General features: G+C 33.0%; 1 protein-coding gene across 21 annotated transcripts in view; it reads left to right on the forward strand.

The window, feature by feature from the left end:
* The window catches only part of SOX5 (SRY-box transcription factor 5), a 1002640-nt gene that overhangs the window by 610175 nt on the left and 373848 nt on the right, over positions 1–18617 (forward strand). Inside the window, exon 1 of one of the 21 annotated variants that reach the window (XM_025455380.3) lies at positions 12169–12319. The exons of the other annotated variants lie outside the window; for them this stretch is intronic. The gene's annotated coding sequence lies outside the window, so the exon portion shown is untranslated. Of the gene's footprint in view, positions 1–12168; positions 12320–18617 lie in introns of those variants that run through there. 21 annotated transcript variants of the gene reach the window in all.

Below are 18617 nucleotides of genomic sequence, written 5' to 3' on the forward strand. Positions count from 1 at the left end.
GGAATCACTTCACAGTTTACCTGTAAGTTGAGTGGTATTATGCAGGAACAAGTAACCATAATATATTTTAGGAGTTTTAAAATTTAAGTATTATCTATAATTCTTATTTAAGATTAAGTTCTCAAATTTGTTATGAACTCTTCTGAAGCTGAATGTTTCAAAAGTAAGATTCCTATTTTATGTGGTTGAAACTCTCAGGTGCATCAGATCACCATCCTCAACTATTACAAATATCATGAAAAATAAATTATATATGGATTATTGAAGAGGGAACGAATATAAAAAGCATGAGAGTGGCTTTTTTAGGTCAAAGAGCTGAAAGTATTTATAAGCATAGGATAAAAAGGGGGGGAAGCTAGAAAGTAGAGCATAGGGGCTTATGGACAGTATATCTTTAAATGAATAATAAAACTCTGGGTAGGAAAGTGGCAAAATTAACTAAGATTACAAACAGCTAGTCCAAAGTAAGTTCCCAAAATAAATTAGGCAATATTAGTATCATGTCAACCAACCTTATATGCATTGGTTGGGGGCTGGCAATTTCAAGAAAAGAAATGTTAAACTCTAGGAAGCAAGAAGTGGAGGAACAAACAATGAAAAAATGTACTTAAAAAAAGCTATATTATCTGAAAGGGCAAGCTTCACATATTGTTAATATGTTACATTCGGCAGATTGTGTGTTTGGAAAAAAAAAAAAGTGTAGTTACACCATCAGCAACATAATCTTTAACTCCGTATCCAAGGACTTTTTGTATTATATGTACTTTGAAAATATGGCTATGATATGACAAAGTCCTTGTCCTTGTACAAATTAGTTGTAAGTTTTAAATAAAGATTTATATATTTAGGATAACATAGGAATTGGCTATTTGTTAAAATCAATTATTTGCTTAATAATGGTGATATAGAATTTTTTAAAATCCTATTCCTGCCACTTTAATTTCAGAGTAAAGAATGGATGTTATTCTCGTTTTCTCCTGGTACAGATATAAAGATTGTAAACAAAACAAAGCAAAACAAACAGTAAAGTACCTTCCTGAACCAGAACTACATTTAGAACTAGGACCAAAGGGAAATGTGCAAATATTCTACTGTTAAGAAAGAAAATCTGGAAATCATCCAATTGAGCAACTTACTGCTAATATATTTTATAATACAGCATTTAGTGATATACAAAGTTGGCGTATGTTCCTACAGCTTCTAAATCAAGAATTAAAACTTTGTGTTGTATAAGTCATTTAAATTCTTTGGGTTTCAGCCATGCATCTATAAAATGGGCTTTAAAATGAGTATAAAATTATTTATCCCTTAATTCTAGTGAGTCATTTTAAACTTATGAAAATGTATAAAAATATTTGGATATCTCTGAATGCAAGCCACTGAATTCCGACTTTGAAAAAAAATGCATATTTTTGTTTGATAACAACATACATATTAGCATATGAAAAAATGCTGTAAGAAATTTATTGACTTATTTTTAAAACTTTGTAGTAAATACAACTATAATTATTTTAAACAAACTTGTGATTATCGATCCCAGGTAACTTGTACCTAAATAGTAGCAATATAGCATAGTTTCCTCTGCTTACTGCTAATAACGAAATATCCCAAAAATACATCTCTTCCCCTTAAATATATAAGAAATATGATAAACTAAAAGTTGTTTTTGCAAATGTCAGTATATTAAGTATTAAAATAATGAATTTCCTGATTTAACACATTCCTATACTTTAAACTATGCAAATTAAAACTCATTTATTTGTACATTCATAAAAATGAATCATTTTATATAAAAAATTATTGGACAACAAAAAATATTCAGTTTTTTAACTAAGATAAAAAGAGTCCCACACTATTTATTGCTTTGTAAAACATTATTTATACAAATATCTTGAAAATTTTAAATAACTTGAAGAAAGTTATCTAATATAGTGCACCATTGATTTTCATAATAAAAGTAACATGAGGATCTTTGCATTTAGCTACCTATTTCTTAGACTGTGGTTGAAGCTTGGGGAAATGTATAGGTTTCTTTTTATGGAAAGCTATATAACAAACAAAAACATCAAAGAAACAGAACCTTTATTTTTGATATAAAATTGTTTTCCACTGATATAATCTGTTGAAAGCCAGAAGCCATCCAAAGTGCTGATACCAATTTAAGAAGATGATCTTTTGCCTTAATTATACATCTGGGAAATATTAGCTGAACATTTTGTGGAGAACAGTGAATACCTTAGTTGCCAGTTGTCTAAAATGCTGCTAATGATCGACATAGTGCCAGTGTTTTGATGGCTAAAACCTAGGCTGAATATGAATACAAAGAACACAGTTGGGGGAAAAAAAGCACACGTTTTATACAAAACAGATTTCAACCATCTGCTTGGCACTTAAGTTTGCGACTATAGGCAATATATGAAAGAGACCACTGTCCACGTTATGAATGGTATCACTTTTATTGGTACCTTAGAAAAACCATAGGTTTTTGAAAGCATATATAACCAATGATTTTCTTCAGCTAAATAATGAAAACAAGAGCCTCAGCCAAAATTTTGTTCCCTCTATAATCTCTTCTATGTCAGTCTTCTTTTTTGAGCAAAATGGGTTTCGCTAATAAAGTAGGTCTTAGTTCCACACATCAGGATATTAAAATATACCAGACAACACTACACAAGTAGCCCTTAGGACGAGAACCCCAGATGGTTATGAGATAAAATACTGTTTGCTTTAGGAATAGGTTATATTCCTGAGTCTGTTGCCTGAATACTATGGTGCATGTCAAATCAGCACGGAAGTTAATGGTCCAGAAGCACTTCTGAATTTAATGCTTTCCCATTTGTTCTGAATTTATAGTATTAAATCAGACCAGTGCTGTTTCATCACTCGTTCAGTAAAGGAAAACCATGCTATAGATAGTAAATTATAGGCAAAATCTAATTATTTGACCCATTTCATTTACCTTAAAGGTATGAGAGAAGTCCTCAGTATATATATATATATATATATATATATATAGCACCAAGTATTTTATACTAGAAGCTTTTAAATTTATGGAGTTGTTGATAAGAGCTACTATGGACTGTTACTTAGCACATAGTAAGCCAAAAATACACTTTGACTCAGTAACTTGATCTATTTTATTTTCTTTATCTGAAATATATTTTGCATCTTTAAATATTAGGAAAATTGAGCTATTAGAATGTGTTAGTATTAATTTGTCTAAATTGTATGAAATGCCAACGATCATTGCTTTTTAGTTTTTGAGGAAGAAGTGTGTAATTCAGAAAAAAATATAAAGGAATTTTGCTCCCCTCTCTCTATATTTGTGCTTTCCAATATGGTAACCAATAGCCACATGGCACTTAGGCACTTAAAATGTGACTAGTTTCAATTGAGATTTGCTGTAAGTATAAAAAACACACTGGATTTTGAAGACCGTTGAAAGAAAAAATATAAAATATCTTACTAAGATTTTTTTAGTATTGATTACATGTTGAAAAATTTTGATTATGTGTTGAAATGACAGTATTTTGCTATATTGGCTTAAATAAAATATGTTAAAGTTATCTTCACCTGTTTCTTTTTGCTTTTTTAATGTGGCAACTGGAAAATTTCAAATTACATGTGTGACTCTTATCTGTGGCTCACATTAGATTTCTGTTGGATGGCATTGTTTTATTCCTTTCCATGGGGAGAGGAAAATTAAAACTTCTATCTATCTGGATTCTAGTAGTTACAGCTCAGTAGGGTAGCAATGAATCAGAAAGAGTTAAGTCTTTATTAACTGTCCTCCCTTTTTAGGTTTCTTTTATAAGAAGGTGAAGTTTTATCACTTTTTAAAATGCCTTGGTAGTAACAGTGACTTCCACAGATCTGCATATCATTTACCCAATGAATTTCTACAAATTTCTTGGACTTATAATAGAAAGGAAGATGTTTGCTTAATGATTGTCTAGGTTATTTTAGAGATTATATGTTGAAAAGGACAATTATATTTACTTTCTGAAATGCCACCATGTATATCTGTCATTTCTCCACTGGGTTTAAAGAAGTTTGTGGTTGGGTAAGGAATACCTTCCCCTTTTTCATCTCAGCTGATACTACACACAGTTTCTAAAATTGACCCACAAGATGTGATCCAAGCTCTTTCTCTATACATATAGAGATATACTAATAGAGATAGATATAAAGATAGCGCTGACATTCAATATGTACTTATTCTGTGCCAGCCTTAGCCTCACAAAAATCTCATTTGTTATCTCTATTTCACAAACGAAGAAAATGAAAGAAAGAGTTGCCTAACTTCCCAGGTAACAAGTAGAAGAGCTTGGATTCAAATCCCAATAGTCTACCTCCAAAGAACTCACTCTTAGCCATCAAATTGTAGTTTTGATCTAGATGATAAAGTGCTTCCAGAACTTTATAATGTATTATTTAAGGGGCAGAAATGTCTCCATTTATTCAACAAATATCTTTCAAATACCTACTATGTCAGGCATTATTTTAGTTGCTGAATAAGCATTATAAAAATTCAGACACTATAAATAAATAACATACAATGACTGTGATACATTCCTACATGGCACAAGGTGATGTGCTAGATGGTGAATATCCAGACACATGGACAGTTATTTAAAAGATTTCTTGGTAAAGGCTTTTCGAAACTGGTTTTGTGAGATACAAATTTCCAGTGCACATTATAGGTGGAATTTTCTTTGAGAAGTGTGACTATGTAAAATTTCTCAAATATCTCTTTCTTAAGTCCTTTACAGTGGATTTCCTATGGAAATGATAATTTTATGGACAGGTAGTATCTTTGCTCAGAAAGTTTATCTGATTAATTTTTGCTATCATAATGGGTAGGACATCTCTTTACAATAGAGTGATTTTTAAACACCTCACTGTTCACATTAAAAACCTTGTGATAAATTGGTAAATGATGATGTGAATGATTAATATGATATTAAACCTTGATCTAACTTGTAATCATAACTTACTGCTTTTATAGGGTAGCAGGCAAGGTTATTGGTAATATTGAGTAGAAAACAATATCAGGTATGGTAAAATAATGTGTCTGTAAAAAGACTGCAGATTTGTGGGGACAATAAGGCATTTGGCAATGGTGATGAACCTTGTGGTTTTACTCTACTGGATTTTTAAATTTTACTATTAAAATAGTGTATGCTGTTATACACTATTTGTAGATTTGAATTGAACCTATAGTGAATCTCTGTCTTAGATCTTCATCCTTTGAGTGTTTTTCCAAAACATATAGATAGATATGGCTGAGGCTTCTGGTGCTCGCTTTGATTTCTTGATACATTACTAGGCAGAGGCCATATCACTATAGTTATGGGGGTGGGCTTTGGAGTCAGGCTGTTTAAGTATATTCTACAACTCCACTACTTATTAGTTATTTGAGTTTTGCAAGTTACATAAACTTACTGTGTCTTAATTTCTTTATCTGTGAAATGGGAATATAATAATTCCCATCTTTTAGGTCATTTTACTACTTGTATAGGAAACTGACCTCAAGCAAATTTTAATAATATAGAAAGAATTCTAAGAATATGTTACATAATAGGGCAAATAACATTGGACTATAAACTGATATATAAATATCAAATACTTAGTAAATAATGTTGAAGCCAGTGGTTTGTACAGGATTTATTAGGACTTCAAGTACTTCCTAAAAGGATTAAAATGTTTAAAGGAAAATATTTATGTCATAGAAACCCTTAGGTTTTATGTATTATATATATGTATACATATATTCTCTATATAAAGATTCATACAAGTATCATAAAATATTATGTATGTCATATATATGTTAATGTATCTGTGCACATAAATAGGTAGATAAATTAAGGGAAGATAATCCTTTCTAAAACCTTGGCTAAGAATACTCTTTGTAACCTGACAGTCAATATAAGGTTAATGATTATCATTTTCTGACCAAAACAAAAACAAACAACAGCAACCACCACCAAACCACACAAAACAATGATGAACAAACAAACAAACAAACAAACAAAAACCCACCTACCATTTTATCAGTAGTCACAGTTGTTTTGGGGAACCCTGATGTAAGAGGGTAATTTGTTTTATGAATCCTTAAATTGTCTTCAATAGAAAAAATTGTAGAAGATTCATAAGGCATTCTTTACATTGCCATTTTTAGTAGAGACCAGATAAGAGAAAGAATATTGAATGATAACTAACTTAGTGAAGAAAGGCATTTCTATAAGTAGCTAAACTAATGTTTGCCAGGTATGTAGATTTCCTGGTGAAAGGATATTGGCAGAGATCTAAGAAAAGGCTAACATGTCCCTTAAACTATCTCCTTTAAATAACAGTTGTTACATCCAGGCTGTTGCTAAGAGATGAGGAACAATCAGTTCTTGACTGAGTTGTATTCTTGCCTAGATTGAGGGCACTCCCACTTCTGTCCTTAAATTGACTCTAGGTTTAGGAGTTCATAGAGACAAAGCAAGAATTTTCCTCAGGAAACACTTTTGGATCTGCTTGAGTACCTGAAAAGCATCACATTGAGACCCTAGAATTTGGTATAGTACAACATGGTAGGGGTTATCTTCATTTGACACATGTTAAGGCTGTCTAGTATTAATTGTCCACTTTGATAAATGTGATGTTTTTGCAGATCTTGAGCAGTACTGCATCTCATTGGGCCCTCTGGGTTGACCTAACTTTAAAAGTCATCTCAGATCAACTAAATGAGTTAAATTAGGAGATGATTTTATATACTTTCAATATGATTTACTAAAACATCTACACACATCTACATTTAGAGTGATGTAAGCACAGAACATTCCATCTTGATTTGTTCGTTTAAAATTTTTTAGTGAATACTTACTATGTAAATAATTTGTTCATCAAGATAAAAGTACACATCAGTATGAATAAAAGAATGAGAGGAATGGTAATGCAGGAAAAAGTGTAGAATAAAACATTTTTACAATTTATCACATTATTAACATAAGAATAATCATTAACTATTTACCTTTTGCTAACTAAAGCATCACCAAAACTGATGATTTCGGTTAGGCATGATTATTTTAGAACTGCTCTTTATGACAACATTTAGGCACTTACAGTTAACAAGGGCAAAGCGAACTCACAAGCCCAGAAGATTTTTGAATTTACATTTGTTGCAACTGAAAACTCCCGAACTATCTAAAAAATGTCACAATTATTCAAATATAGAGCTTTTCTTAAGGTTTTTCTTTTTTTTTTTATAAAAAAATATTCGTATCTGTAGAAAAGTAGAAAGACTACTACAATGAGCATTCTTAAACTTTATACTGTTCACCAAATTTTTTTATTTATTAATTTTAGGCTTTTACATTTTCTTTTCTTTTTTTTTTTTTTTCTTTTCTGATTCATTTGCAAGCACATTGCAGGCTAACACTTCTAAGAACTAGGATATTCTCCAACATAACCACAATAATGTTGCACATCCAAGAAAGTAACATTAATGCAGTGGTATTATTTGATATGGTTCATATCCACACTTCCTCATGGTCCCGGTAATGCTTTTGTAGCCTTTTTTTTTTTTTTTTTTCCTCTTTAAATAAAGGAACAAGTCAAGCATAAGGTATTGCATTCACTTGTCATATCTCTCCAGGTCTCCTTTAATTGTAAATAGTACCCTCTCGTCTTTTTGTCTTGACATTGACATCAACAATTTTAAGAGTCCTGGCCATTTGTCTCACACAGTGTCTCATAATCTTGTTTTTTTCTGATGGTGTCCTCATGATTAGATTAAGATTAGATATAGATTTTAATTATTAGAGCATTGTCCTTTTTAAAATCACTTAAGATTATAATTAGATTTGTCAGAAGTGGATACCTATCAAGTTCAAATTTTGGTGTATTAAATTCATGAAGATGTTTTTAAATTGGCTCATATTTTTAAGAGATCTAATTTGATCAGAAAGTTCTCTGAGCCATAATGATTTGTCCTGCACACAGCTATTTGGTACTAGTTGAGAAAATAGAGCTTCCTTAATCCAAGAAACCATTGCAATTTATCCATAAAGTCAACTCTGCAGATGGCCATAAATACCATTTTTTGTCAGGTAATAATCTAAAAATATTGATTACTATATCTGTGTGTAATAGTGTAGCACTGTAAAAGCAATGTATATTTTGTTAGATTGGAATTCATACTTAAAACTACGTTACTTTTTATGAAAAATATTAGAAGTCAAAACAAATTCAACTCTTCCTCATATTTCACTTTTCTCACATTTTTAAAATCAGAATATTTGTAAACACTCTAAGATATTTTGTAAATTTTAAAAAAAATAGAGGCAAATACAGGCTATTTTTTGTTTTAATTTTTGTCACTGCGCTTTAATAAAGATATGTTAGGATATTTTTAAAAAGTTTATAGAATGAAGATCTTTTTTGTTACCAACATTTTTGATTCTGTTTAAACTGAAAATTTAGCAGTTTGAGACTTGCCCTTATTTCAAGGTAGTGTGTAACAGACTCTAGAGTCAGATGCCCGTGTTTAGATCCTGAGTGTATATTTCACTAGATGTGTGATAATGGGCCTAGTTTCTTAACCTCTCTGAATTTCATTTTCTTCTTATGAAAAAAAAAGAAAGAAACTGTGGCTATTGAGTAATTGAATATAAATAAATTACTTAGAACTGACCTATTACAGTAAACACTGAATACATACTAGCTATTATTGTTGGTAGTGAATTGTCAATATTTGCAGTTACTAATGGAAATTTTTGAATTGCACTAGAGAGAACAGATTTTTAAAAGCAATTTTAAAATATTTGTGCACTCCTTCATGAAATATTTACTGAATACCCTGCATATACTAGATGTGCTACCTTCTAGAAATTTAATATTGAACAAGACACATATGGCTCTTGCCCTCATCAAGTTTATAGTCTGTGGGAGACAGACATTAAGGAAGCAGTTGCAATAAATAAAGGAAACTTTAAGTAAAAAAGTAAGTACAGAGTGTTATGGGAAAACAGAAGGTGACTTAATTCTGGCCTGTGTATTAGAATTCTTTTTAGGAGGGGTGAAAATTGAAGATGAACATGGTAGAGTTTTCCAGGCCTACATAATCTAGGAGTCATGGGGGTCATGAGTATGGATTCTTTTTTTTTTTTTTTTTTGGAGGTGATGGATATGTTTATTACCTTGATCATGGAGATGGTTACCTGGATGTATGCATATACCCAAACTCGTGAAATCATATACATTACTATGTGCAGGGTGTTGTTTTTTTTGTTTTTGTTTTTTTTTTTGTACAAATTATACCTCAGTAAATCTGAAAAACAAAACAAAATAAAACAAAACAAAAAAAAACACCCATTATCCATGAGACCACTCCATAGTGCAATGTAGAGACATCTCCCAATGAGTATGGATTCTTGAATAAGATTGCCTAACTTAACCTGCCTGGCTCAGTAGTGTGCAAGATAGGTTCCCTTGAGTAAGCTGTTTGTGTTTGTCTGACTCAGTTTCTTCACTTGTAAAGTGGAGAAAGGCTAGTACAGACCTCATAGGGTTGTTCTGAGGATTAAAAGAGGTGAAAACTCAGAACCGTCCTTTGACGTTGTATGTACCCAGTGAATGTTGACCATATTATTAGAGAGGATTCAAGCTTTTACAAAGTCCTGATCACTGCAGTGTGATCATGGAAGGACCTAAAGTGTCTGACTTTATTTCTTACATGTAAATGTGACATGATCCTATGTTATGAAGTCTCTTCAGGCTTTCATCCCCTCTTCCCCCTGGAAGTGGTTACAGAGCTTTCTTTCATAATTCACATGAGTTTCATCTTCAAAACGTTAAGTCAGAATACCAAGATGAACATATTTATATTTTCCTTGATGGGTTCATAAAAATGGCATTTTTGAGAGCAAAAAATAACCTAGTCAAATTGCTGTCGTCAGGTAAATTTTAAGTGGGATTGAATGAATTAAAAATGAAGCATTGTACCAGTGTTCTTGGAAAGTTTATGGAACAAAGTCTGCTTTACTAACCTTAACAACTTAGTCATTTTCTCTGTGTGTTGCCCTCCTCCCCACATGACTCAGTAACATAGTTACATTTATTGGTTGTTTACTTACTTTTAATGCCCTTCATTCCACTAAAGTTTTTGAGGGGTGACAAAGGGAGCTCTAGAATGCATGGTTTGAATTGAAAAGAGACGTTGTGTGGTCAGAATGAGGATGAGTGGAGAAATTGTAGGGAAGTTCTGGTTTTGAACAGCCTGTTTATTGTGCCTTTTTATTAAATGAAAACACTAAAGAATGATTTAATTTGGTGCAACTGTTAAGTTCTTATTATCCTGCTCATTGATAGAATCTGATAAACTTCGATGCTTTTTTTTAAACTGTAGAATTTGTAAATATAACATTTTCTGTTGATTAAATACAAGCTGTCATGTTATGTGAGGGCTCAAAAAATAAGTCCCAAGAAGTGTTTTCAAAAGGTATTAGGTATCCTCAGGTGAAAGCATGTATATTCATAAAAATTAAAAATTGTTTTACAAATGTATATTATACTTACTCTGACGCGAGCTATTTAATTGTATTCTCTGTTGTGACCTTATTTATAACCAGCTAGAATTTGAGCTTTTAAAGTGTATTTTTTGTTTTGTTTTCTTTACTCTTCTTTTGTGGTGGTCTTAATTTCACTTTTGTGTATTGAATATTTTTTTGTCAAATGGCCAGTCCCATGATGGATGAACTTAACTCATACTTTGAAGACTCCTGAATTTAATTAGCAGTCTGATATTATTTAGCTCACAATACCTAATTTAAAAATTATATTTATTAAGGAAGAAAAATAAGGATAGTAAATAAAGGGGGGAACATTAACTTTTTAGCAGTTTCTAAAGTGAGTTTTACTTTTGATATTTTTGTTGTATTTCGTTTATATCATAGTCTAATGTAATGAAGTTTTGTAAGGTTTTTATAGGATTTTAAATTAGTTTATTGGTTTTACATATTTTAATGTGAGAGTAATTCATATTTAGGGGGAAATGGACCAATGTTATCTTGAGGAGCTGCTGTCTGTAGGATAATATCAGATTCTTTGCTGATAGTCTACTTTGAATTTCTATCATATCTGCTTGAAATATTACTACACTTTTAATGCTCATGTTTTCTGTTCATATTAGTCAAAGGACAGACACATATATATTTCCAGAAAAGCCGACTAATTTATCGTGATATCTATTTGGAAACTATTATAAAATTATATTTATTTGTATCAGTAAGACAGATCATTGATTATGAATAGGCAATTGTAACATAGTAGTGAGTAATAGAATTAAGACACATATAATAGATCATTTCCTTTTGGTTCTCTATTTTTAAGGTTCTAAATTTTTTTACTTATTAGCTCTTTCTTGCTACTTTATTAGCTATAGGAGCTAGGATGCTTAAAGATCATTGTCAGAAGGACAATTACATTATTATTATTATTATTATTATTATTATTATTATTATTACTAAAAGTCAGACAGGTGACAATGCTATCTCTTCTCTCTGCCCAGTGGCAGCCAGCATTAATTCCCTTACTTGTAAATGACTGTTTTGCTTAGGGAATGAATATTAAAAAATCAAGGAAAACTGTATTGTCTTATAATAAATAAATTTATGTTTTTATATACCAATTTTAACTTAGAAATTAACTAAAATACACAGGAGCATTATTTAAAGGCTTAGAAATTCAGATGTCTAATAAGATTATTAAAGGTAAAAAGATTTACACATCTTTCCAGTGTCAGTTTGTTGGGCTTTAGTATTTAAAGAGTTCTATTTCAGTTAAAGTGTGACTTGTCAATTCCCATAAAATTCTTTGGCCACACACAAATATTGAGCTCCTTTAAGGCTAGAAAAGATAATCTATATTTCTGCCTCCAAAGGGTCTTCTGCTAGTAGATAATGAGTCTCTGAGATCACAGTTTTCTTGGTTGCTTGGACTCACTGCAGGTTCTGTGTTTTTCCTGGTGCCTGGCTCTCCTCAGACTTCTTGGCTTTCACTCAGTATTTTGGGGGACTGATTTGGTTTCCCTTCAGGTTTTGTTACCTGTTTCTCCTGGGAGTCATGCTACAACACTGTGTCCTTTCTCATTTGCCCAACGGATTTTCACTGGGGAGCTCCATGACTGTTAGATGCCCTGGTTCCGTGCTCTCCAGCGGCTCGTTGATGCTCCGATTACTTTGGAGCACATTTCACAGTCATCTAATGGACACATGTTTTGCGTTCTGGAAAATGTAATCCCCTTTTGTAGACAGCCTTGATGAATTACAAGGTGAGCTGCTTTGGAGTTTGCGAGGATCCCTATGTTTTGTAGAATACATAAAACACACTTAAAATGATGTAAATAGAGTTTGGTTTTACTTGTGACTTTTTTTTTTTTTAAGATTTTATTAATTTATTCATGAGAGACACACGGAGAGAGAGAGACAGAGACACACGCAGAGGGGGAAGCAGACTCCATGCAAGGAGCCTGATGTGGGACTTGATCCCAGGTTCCCAGGATCACACCCTGGGCTTCAGGCGGTGCTAAACCGCTGCACCACCAGGGTTGCCCTTACTTGTGACTTTTAAAGTACAAGCCACTTGTAGCCAACTACCAATAGTTCTTAAAGACCAAATGAAAAAATCAGAAGTACTGTTTTGCACATCTGTCAGAGATAGAGTTTTTACATCATAATTTTCCCCCTTTGGAACAAAATATAGACAATATAGTTTGTCATTAAACAGTGATGGAGAGTCATTTGTAGCTATTATATAGCCTGAGATGTGAAGTGAGAAAAAAGAACTACTTGTAATAATCATCATCATTTTAATAAAGTGAAGTATTTTCACTAATTATGTAAGTATATTGTTTCAGCTCTTGGGTCTTATAACTGTGCTTGTATGTATGTATATGTATATGTGCATTCATATATATGTGTGTGTGTATATATATGTATATACATATATATGTATATATATACAATGAGGATGAAAGAGAATGACAGCAAGAGCGAAATTGAGAGTTCAGGAGAAAAGAAGAGAGAAGTGCCAACTTGGAGACAAATAGAGAAAGTGATGAAAAATAAAAGGGAGTGCCTTTATTAAAATACCATAAATTCTTCACAGAAGTGATATGCTTCCAGTGGAAAGGATAACCCTACTTGCCTTCACACGTAGAAGTTATCATAAAACCAAGATCCTCCCCCAAAGAGCTTATGCAGCTTATTTTAGGTGCATTTGAATAGCTACTATAATTGTTAGGGGCAGTGAAAAGGGACTCTGCTAGTTTATAAGACTTTTTGATAAAACTGATATATGTAGTCCAGACTACAGTCCTTTTAGAAAAATAAAGCCAGGAATGTCTAGTTTTTAAAATCAGGTTTTAAAATTAATTATGATTGTTCTTTGTTTTTATTTGTATTGAACAGACTCTTTGTTTCTTTTTCATTTTGGTGCTGAAGATAAGAGATAAGAATCATGGGGTCCTTTCTGGCATGCACTAGAAAGTTCTTTATCCTATTAACTAATGCAGATCTGTTTCAAGCCTTTTGAAATAAATTTCTTGGCATCTCACTCTCTCCTGAAGTTGGTGAACCTTTTAATCCAGGTTTTTCAAAGCTGTACCCTGACAAACAGAATTCATGGATAACCTTACCCACATACTCTTGACAACTATCAAAAAGAAAAAAAAAAAAATCACTCAAATCTATCATCAAAATGATGCTTCTTTTGATAGGACAAATGGATATGGTGATGCTTTTTTAAATTTTTTTTATTTATTTATGATAGTCACAGAGAGAGAGACAGAGAGAGAGAGAGGCAAGACACAGGCAGAGGGAGAAACAGGCTCCATGCACCGGGAGCCCGACGTGGGATTTGATCCTGGGTCTCCAGGATCGCGCCCTGGGCCAAAGGCAGGCGCCAAACCGCTTCGCCACCCAGGGATCCCTGGTGATGCTTTAAAGCAAAGAAATAAACTGCTATAGAAAAAAAGCGTAGTATTTTGAATATACTAAACATAACCCATAAGTTTAATTGTCTTCATTGAAACATTGATTAAAGGTAGATTAAACCTATGACTTAAGATTCTGTATCTTTATAATATTTGCTTTTCCCATGCACATGATTCCTTCTCTAAAAAACACAGCTTACTTTTATTTTTCTCTCTTTCTTCCCATTGCATGTATTGCAGGTTCTGACAAGTCCTTCAGGAAAGAAAAAAATGAAAACTCATTTAATGTAGCTTTCTTTTAATTTATTTGTTGAGAGAAACTTTCTTACAATAGCCACATACTGAATACAATACTGAGAATGCCTATATAAAGAGAATCTAGGGGTGCTTGTGTGGGTCAGTCGGTTAAGCGTCTGCCTTTGGCTCAGGTCATGATCCCAGGGACCTGGGATCAAGCCCCACATTGGCTCCCTGCTCAGTGGGGAACCTGCTTTTCCCTCTGCCACTTCCCGTGCTTGTGTTTCTCTCTCTCTCTCTCTCTCTGTCTCTCTCAAATAATAAATAAAATATTTGAAAAAAAGAATCTAAAATGTGAGGGTGAGGAATACCACTCTTGATTCACCTAAATCCAGTACTATAAAAATATGACAGTAAACAAGTATGAGCTAGTTATTAATTTAAATATCAAGTCATCTGACTGTTGTGGAACTAACACAATGATTATGGATAGAGAAAACTCTGGCATGTGTGATTTACCCTTCCTAAGCCTGTATCCTTATGAGTAGCATACAGGGCTGATAGGTGCAGCTGTAACCAGTATGACTGTGTTGGTTTTAGATAGCCAGCATCCATTCAAATTGGTTGGCACCCTGTGATACTCCCTACTGAGATATCTTAATTATCATCCTTAACAATAGTTTATTGTAGGGATCCCTGGGTGGCGCAGCGGTTTGGCACCTGCCTTTGGCCCAGGGCGCGATCCTGGAGACCCGGGATCGAATCCCACATCGGGCTCCCGGTGCATGGAGCCTGCTTCTCCCTTTGCCTGTGTCTCTGCCTCTCTCTCTCTCTCTCTCTCTCTCTGTGACTATCATAAATAAATAAAAATTAATAAAAAAACAATAGTTTATTGTATTAAAAGAAAAAAAGTATTATATATATTGTCAGAGTGAAACCTACGAATATAGCATTTGTCAGTTTGTTTCCAAGATTCACTTATTTCTAGGAAAATTGGGATAAATAAGTTTTCCATTACTTCTTAAAAAATGTTTTTGGTTTTCAAACAGATACAGTTTGGGTAAGATTATTTTTGGCATTAAATATTCACCTTGAAACACTGTATTGTGGTCATACACTTCAAAATTTTAAAACAGCATTGTAATCAGTTTCCTACATACAAAGTGCTATTCACATTTACATTTATTATTCATCTTTATATTTAACTGGACCTTGAGATGGAGTTTTCAAAATTTTTATTTCAAAAATACCTTTTCTGGCACATATAACTAAATTTCCAGTTATTTTCTTAAATCACACATGAAGGGGACACCTTAGTGGCTCATTGGTTGAGCTTCTGCCTTTGGCTCAGGGCATGATCCTGAAGTCCTGGGATGGGGTCCCATATCGGGCTCCCTGCAGGGAGCCTGCTTCTCCCTCTGCCTATGTCTCTGCCTTTCTCTCTCTGTGTCTCATGAATAAATAAATAAATAAAATCTTTTTAAAAAAATTGCACATGAAGTTTCTCTTGTTGTATGAGTGGAATATTACAGAAGACTATGTCGGGGACTAACTATGAACCTCTTTACCATAATCTGAATATTAAGGAGATGCCAAAAATCACACCATTGTACCATTCAATTCAAATATAACACACATAGAATTATTGAGGCATTGTTTGCATTTTTGGCATGTGAGAGAAATTCCATGTGATTTTACCTGTATGCTAATGTATGAAATACATTTCAGTCATAACTGTGATTTGTCTCTGTATGATGAAAACAGTATATAGCGATTATAATTGCAAAATATCATGGTAATGTATTTGCAATAATTTGTGATTAATTTATTGGCATGTCATGGAAAATAACCATGACTTGTATTTTCTATTAAATTAGTTCATGATACAAAAGTAAAAGAAATTAAAAATTAAAACTCTGTGGATTTAACCTATATAAAGTTTGAACAAGCTTTTGTTTGGTTGACAATGTTGAACTATGTTGAACCATGTTGAACTATCAATTATTAGATGTCCTGAAGTTAATGGTAATAATTTGAATATCTAGAATACCTCCGTGCTATATTCAGTCTGTGAAATCCTTGTTACATTTTTTTCAAACTTGCTTTCCCTTATATTTAACATTGTAGCAAATATTACTTTATTCTCTAAGGATTATAACAAGTGAAAGGATAGGATACCAACAGACTACAAGTTATAGACCTTAAAAATGTTGTAATATTTCTCCTTTGCACCTGGTTTTAATGTGTATCATTTTTACTCATCACTGAGGAGTAGCTGGTAGAAAGAGAGAAAAACATTACCTCAGCATTTTTGATGTTTTCACTAAAATTCCACATTAATTTGTCAAATTCTATAATTGTAAATGTAGCTTCAAATATTTTATTCAACATGTTTCCTCATATAATTTTTTTTGTGTAAGTCTGATTCTGGGTAAAAGAAATTGGGAAGGCTTGCCACAGCAGTTGCACAGGCTATCTTAGCCTGTAGTGACTAGAGTAGTGACTAGATAATAGGTCTAATATGAAGGAAACAATGCTAATGTGGCTTTATCTCCAATGTTAACATTCTGTCAGCTTTTTGATACTTCTGTTACCTCCATAAGCTTTTAAGATAATTGTAAAAAGTCACAAAAATACCTAAATATTTTACCTTGGTACAATTCAATAAATATTCATTGAACATTTGCTAAACGCAAAACTTTTTAAGGCGACATTTGGTGGTGGTGGGGGGGACATCTTCTCTTGACAGCCTTCATTTGGACAGAAGAAAAATTCTTGTAAACATCACAGGACTATATCATATAATAACTGCAATAGACGCTCACAAAATACTGGGGAGCTCAAAGAAGGGAAAAATACACTCAAACCATGGAGATGAAAGATTAGATAAAGGTGCCAGTTTTGAACTGGGTCCTGGAGGTTATATAGGCTCTCGGAGCACCTGGCATAGGATTGATATTGAGCATTGGCATGCCAAGACATATAATCATGCTCATTCTTGGATGTGGCCAAAATCTTGTGGGACTGAGATATAGGGTATAAAACAGGTAAGCTGAGGACAGATAGGGAAGGCTCTGAAATACAGGACTGGCTGTTATTCTGTAGACAATGGAAAAGTTTTGATTTCTGTGTTTGGTGCGGGGATTGGACAATGGGCTTTATGTTAATGTATCTTTTGGTCAAGGCACTTGTTAATTTAATAGCTTATAACTCTGCAACATCTTCATGCCCCATTGTTAAGCACAGTCTTGGTATTCAAGAGATGTGTACTAAATAAACAAACCTTAATCTGACTTGCCATTTATCATTCCATTTATCTGTTGATTCCCATTTTGTACCCTTGTCTCTAGCGACTCTATATCACTCCATACTTCTTTCATTTCTGTGCTCCCCACCGCCCCCCGCCCCCTTAGCATAACCTCACCATTTAAGTTTCCCTTGGAGTGTTGTCTGCTTTTTGAATCCTGCTTTGACTGACTGAGAGTTACTCAATACTCAGTACTCATGTACTCCTTCCGTGACTTCCATAGGATCTTCTTTCCATCTCTGTTTATAGTGTTTCCCACAGTTGCATCTTCTCACTAGATTGTGATGTCATTAGATTGTGAGTGTATCAGCTAAGAATCATTCATTTTTATTTCCTTATACCAAGCACAATATCAACACTAAAGAAATGCTTGTTGGACTGGATTAAATTTTCAAGCAATATAGATTTAATGGCAATTGAACTTATGTGTTTTTAATGTAGGATATATGTGACACATGTTACAAATGAATGTTGCGGAAACTCTCATTTGTCTATAGGTTCTCATTTTCTCTGTAATATTAACCTGTAAAGACTGAAGTTTGAACTTCAACTATGCATATGCAGCTAAATGTGGTAAATCATAGAAGTATATGTAAGGCACAAGTGACCCATGAATGCAGGCAGATTTCCTGTTCTCTTTGTAGTCATTCAAATAGAGATAGTCTTCTGGACACAAAACCCTGGGTTTATTTTGTGGGGTGTTAATTCTGAATTTAGAGGGGAAAAATATAAGCACTGTGTGTGGGTAGAATTTTGAAAACACTATCTTTTGAAGAATCTTAGCAATATTTTTATATTCTCCGTGATATATTGATAATCAATAGTAGGTAGCATGGCATTAGACATTTTGTTCTCTTTTCTTTCTTTCTTTCTTTCTTTCTTTCTTTCTTTCTTTCTTTCTTTTTCTTCATCTTTCTTTCTTCTTTCTTTCTTCCTATCAAGACTGAGCAGGAAGCTGTGTTGGCAACTACCACATTGGGTGGGATTCAGGAGGAGGTATACTAGAAAGGAATGAAAACAAAGATTGCTTTGGTCCTTTTTTAAGGAGGAACACACTAGCTGGTTTAGAGTATTATTTCTCTCTGAGAAAAG

Source organism: Canis lupus, chromosome 27 (genome assembly GCF_003254725.2).
Source record: "Canis lupus dingo isolate Sandy chromosome 27, ASM325472v2, whole genome shotgun sequence".
In the NCBI taxonomy this organism is placed as follows: domain Eukaryota; kingdom Metazoa; phylum Chordata; class Mammalia; order Carnivora; family Canidae; genus Canis; species Canis lupus.